A 5765-nucleotide genomic window follows, 5' to 3' on the forward strand; every position below is an offset into this window, starting at 1 on the left:
GTCGAACCTTATTCTTACCGAACAAGCCCACCAAAGGGGAAGCTGACTTGAAATTCAAGCCTCCAAAGAATATTGAGGTGTTCATTCGAAAGAAGTCACAGAAGGTAAAGGGAAATAGAGAAAGAAGACATCGGTTATTAGAAAAAAAGATGATTTAATCAATAAATAAATAAATAGATAAAAATGTAAGTGAGGGAGTCACCAGTGGGTCCTACATTCTCCCATTTACTGACCTGCCATTTTGAGAAATTATTTCTTCTTAGGTACCCTAAGTCTGTAGGGAGGTAGTGCCGCCAGTACGCCTCATGCGGTGCACTGTAGGCATTGCTTAAAGTCCTTTGCAGCGTCCCTTCGGCCCCTAGCTGCAACCTCTTCCATTCCTTTTACTGTACCTCCGTTCATATTCTCTCTCTTCCATCTTGCTATTCACCTTCTCCTAACAATGGTCTCATAGTACAACAGCTTTGAGGTTTACCTCCTGTTACACCTTTCAAGCCTTTTCGCCATCAATTTCCCTTTCATCGCTGAATGACCTCATAGGTCCCAGTGCTTGGCCTCTGGCCTTAATTCTATATTCCATTCAATTCCAAAAAGGACGAAACCTCCTTCCTCAGGACAGTTGGAAAAGTTTCTGTCTCTCAGACCTTTTCAGCAGAATTGTTTGCTTGTTTTAAACAATATAGGATTTAGGCCTAAGGCAAAGCGCTGGGACTTATGAGGTCATTCAGCGGTGAAAGGTTAATTGAGAGTAAGAAGGTTTTAAATGTGTTATAGTGGGAAAACCTGAAACAATTGTTAGAGATGGTGGAAAGTCAGATGTAAGACAGAGAATATGAACGCAGGTACAGTAAAAGAAATAAGAGGTATCAGTCAGGGGCCGGAGGGACGCTGGAAAGACCCTTAAGTAATTCCTACAGTATACCAAGCGAGGTGCACTGACGACACTAATACCCCTCGGGGTTTAACTCGTTTTAAAAGATATTTAGCCGTCCTTAAGGTCCTGCAATTGAAATGAAACTGAATTATTTATTAGCTCATTCACTGCCGTGGGATTCCTAAAGAAGCAACAACGACGTCAGAGCTCCTTATTCCCCCAAAAGGACGGATAAACAAAAGCTTATCCAATAAACACGACTTGATAGCAAGTCTTACTTTCGAAAGGAACATTACCTGGAATCACCGTATTGACGCGGAAGACCCAACGCAAATTTATTGCAGATGCACATCATAGATACGTGATGGGAATGTAACAGAGACATGTCATAAGTATGTCAATATTCTCATGAATCACTGAATATATCCCAACCACCAATTGCTAGTAATGGCTGTAATGAATTTTGCCATTACAGATGATTTCTGTAAAGTGCAGTTCTAATGGGTATACTGTGCTATTATCCGATCATTGTATGAATGGATCGAAAGGGTATACTATCCCTATGACGAGTATATCCTGAAACTTGACCTGGAATCCTAGGTAACGAAATTTTTAGTGAATGGTCGTTTGTGACGATAGACAATCGCCAGGGCCGGTGCTAGGAATTGCGGTGCCCAATTATAAGATTGAAAATTAATGTATGTTTATATTTCTTGCAGTATAGGTACTTGTCTTAACCAAAAACACATTTTTTTTAGGTGTAATATAAAAATGATTTTCCAAGCGAGAACTTTCTCTTCATTTGGCATACATTATAATGCATACTATATACTTCCTCATTCTTCATCCCTTTGTTTTCGGCAGCGGTTCGTTCCTCTTATTGAAGGTGCGTCCACACGGTCGAACAAAGTACGACGGACAAACATTGTTACTGTATCATAGGCGAAGCAGGATGACGTCATAAGCGTTGAAACGATGGAAGTGGATCTGGCAACAAACAATGGTACCAAATGAGGTTCTATACCTCTGATTTTACTCTGCTCACAAGGCAAAGACTGGCAGACAATTGTTAATTGGTAACAATGTTCGACCGTGTGGACACACCTTATCAGAAGACACAAAAGGCTTCAAACTATAAATCTTGGAGCGGTGACCAATTTGATCACATTGGTCAGATATTCCCAAAACCAGCCAGTTCTACACTGCAGCAACAATTCTGGCCTTCGTAGGAGAGTATTGCCATCAGCGCACCTCATGCGGTGCACTGTACGCACTACTTAAGGTTCTTTCCAACGTGCCTTCGGCCTTTAACTGTAACCCCTTTCCTTCCCTTTACTGTGCCTTCTTTCATATTAACTTTCTTTCATCTGACTCTCAACTCTCTCCTAACAATTAAATCACAGTGCTTCTGTTTTGAGGTCTTCCTCTTGTTACACCTCTCAAACTTTTCACTGTCAATTTCCGTTTCAGCTCTAAATGAACTCGTAGGTCCCAGTGCCTGGCCTTTGGACTAAATCTTATATTCCAGTTTTAACTCTAGTTCCACCTTGAGATCCTTGTTCTCAACGGAGATAAGACAAAATTTGATATAAGTGTAGCAGGCTAGAGCATTTTAATATTCAAGAACTCTACAAAATTGCTTTTCTCAATCATGGGTATATTTCGAGCTTTGAAGAATAGAAGCTGGAAATATTTAGGCAATTCTATTTCTATGTTTCAATATATATATATATATATATATATATATATATATATATATATATATATATATAAATATATATATATATATATATATATATATATATATATATATATATATAATATATATATATATAGTTCAGGATTTTAAGCCAGAACCAAGGAAAGTTAAGACCTCTTTATAACAAGACTCATTCATCCTAGGCTATATGCAAGTTGTCCCTGTGAACTGAAAACCTTCATTCTTTAGAAAAACCCTCTTTGCTCCCATGGGCTGTCCTGGATTACTTCTCCACAGGGGACCTTGGATTAGGGTAGAGCCTACCCAGGTGAGATTTTAAAAGAACAGGGCTACAGCAGCTCTCTTTCAGAACCCTCGGAACCTCCTCAGAACCTCTCCGGACAGCTCAGAAGCAGAATTTCCACAGACTTTCTCAGACCCTGCAGGCTCCACTTCACCCCTTCTGCTCCCCCTGCCTCCTCTGGGGGATCCCACAAGTATTTTTATACCTCCATAGTCCACAGGAATATCAGCAGATAAAAAGACTACCAAGCAGAGGATTTCTAGACAAACACCGTGCCTGATTGTGGGAGAAATTGGGAAACCTTTTTGGAATAAGTCTTGCAGTAAAATAACCCGTTTGCACAAAATTCTGATCCCCTTGTCTGTTTCATTGCCCAGCCACGTGTTTCCGGTGGATCGACAATCAATCACCTTATTAGTTCCTGGACCTATGTAAATTAATGTAAATATATTTCATTTAAAACTAAAGTCCAGAGTTTATGTAAATTCCTCCTTTTTCAATAATATCGGCCTTCTGCTGTAGGTTTTTTCTCTTTTTTTTTTTGTGATCTCTCGTCCCTCCATTCAAGGCCATTTTTAAGAGTGTTAAAGCACATTTTTCAGGAGGGAACAAGCAGCTCAGGACAACATATATTCATAGGTTTGCAAGCTGGGGTAGTGGAATTTTCAAAATCATTTCCTTGTGCGGAATCTACGTCAATGTCTGACTAGTTGCCATGCTCGCTATGAACAGGGGGAAGAGTGGACACACCTTTTAGATTGACTAAATCATAATTCAAAATCTGAGGATTAAATATAGCACATACTCTGTTCATAAATTACAATTATAATTCTCTAAAAGGGTCACCAGAAGCTATGGTTATAGCTACATGGTTATTGCTACAGTTATTCACAATCACAAGGCAAAGTTTCACTTCTAAGCAAGCAAAATAAAGGTCCTACTAACCGAGTTATGGACATAAGAAAGTGAGGATCATGAACTCGTAAAATTAGCATTAAAATCAAACACTAAGCAGTGCAGTTCTGTAAGTGAGCTATGTGTTGCTGGCATTTAGGAAGTAATCTCCCAAGTTTGGTGCTGGCATAAGTTGAGTGAGTGGCACTGTTGACCTACAGGGCAGGCACACAACAGGGTAGTCTACACAGATCTGTAAAACATTCTTGCATAAAACACTGGTAATGGTAAGGTAATGTAATAGGGTAACATGTAAGATTTCCAAAGGCAGATTAGTGGGCATAGCTCTGTACCAGGTCGTCAGCCAAGGGACATGGGTCACTTGCAGTCCTACACCATGGCATAAGACAATGTCTTCATCAGTCAGACTCTCTGGGAGTCTCAATGTAGTTCTTGTGTTACTAGCCTCTTCAGCAGCAAGATGTTGGTAAAAGGGAAGCATCGGCTGAGTGGTACAGCGTAATGTCTCTTCCATGTGAGGTGCGGTGACTGAGCTGTAGTTGAAGGGCAGTGTCAGGTCATCACCAGAGTTCTATCCCAGGTAGAGGGATTTTCCAAGATGGTTAGGGCAACTTGTAACATGTAAGGTCTCCACACGTTATTCGCAGGTATGGGCATCTTCCAGCCGTAAGTATACCTCAATTGTAGACCCAGCATCTGCCGGTCAAGTTTGTTGTTGTTCTCTTTCTTCCAAAACATAGGCCTGAGTTCATTAGGGGCAATTTGACTTAATTCCTTTGTGTCTGTCGCTGATCATCTACTTTACCCAGAAAAGACATTTGAACGACAGTGAGAAAGTGTGAAAAATAAGGAAGACAATGCCAGTGCAAGTGGGTCAAGAAAGGTCAAGGGATATGCAGATATGAGGGGTTGGAGTCAGGACCTTGAGGTTCTAATAACAATGCTATGGTCTGGGTCAGGTAGAAGGATTAGGGATTAACCCCGAACTCTCGCCCCTTTTGACAACTTGGGAGGCCGTCCTTGCTTTAATAGCTGTGCAACAAATTAAGCTGGAAACATATTACAATGGAAAGGCCTATCCCAACACCCCTAGGATTACTGGCAATCACTCCATGATCTAAACAGCCTTCTACTAAACATTCACGCATTAAAATTATTTATTAAGCCCGTTTAAATCATAAATAAGAGGGACAGCCCGACACTTTGTCATGGTCCCGTCCCTGAATCACGTCCTCTCAATATTGCCAAGTTTAAAACTCACATTATCTTTGGTCTTACTTGAGTTTTCGAAGTTGGGGTCCAACTGGATGAGGGAATACATTTTCGAGGCATTTTCCTCATGCTTCCTCAGGAGGGCGGAGATGGTGTTGAGGCGCAGGCAGTAGCCAGAGCTGTCCTTGAGGGGTTTATAAAAGCTGTTTTGGTATGGGTCGACCATTTTGCCTTGGCAACAGTGCCACTTCCTTGGGCCCCGTTGTTTAGTGTTGCCAACGGTGAGCAACCTTTCGGCAACGGAAGCAGATGATGGAAATTTTATATCTTATTAATAAACCACTCAGTAAATTATAATTATTTCATATAAAAAGTGCAACATTAAATTTCTGTCTCCTCGACCTCCCTTACGAGTGTTGCCAAGGACAACCTTTCGAAAAATGGCAAAATAAGGAACATATTCAATATATTTATTATTGGACCACTTCATAGATTATAATTTTTTTATAATTTACAGCCATAAAATTGCAATGTATCTTCAACAAAGTCCACCCAAAAAGGTCATCGAGTGCGTTTCCCATTATCTTACAAGGCACAAAACACTGTGTTTTCTGTGGCAATGATGATGACTTTGCAATATTGCCAAATTTGCTTCTTTGTTTTTTTATATGCAAGTGGTAAAAGATCTGCAGTGTTGCCAAACTTCTTTCTTTGTTTTTTGAAAGGATTGCACTTCGTCTGATTGGCATCTGGGAGGTTGT

The sequence above is a fragment of the Macrobrachium nipponense genome, chromosome 34, assembly GCF_015104395.2.
Source record: "Macrobrachium nipponense isolate FS-2020 chromosome 34, ASM1510439v2, whole genome shotgun sequence".
NCBI classification, from domain to species: domain Eukaryota; kingdom Metazoa; phylum Arthropoda; class Malacostraca; order Decapoda; family Palaemonidae; genus Macrobrachium; species Macrobrachium nipponense.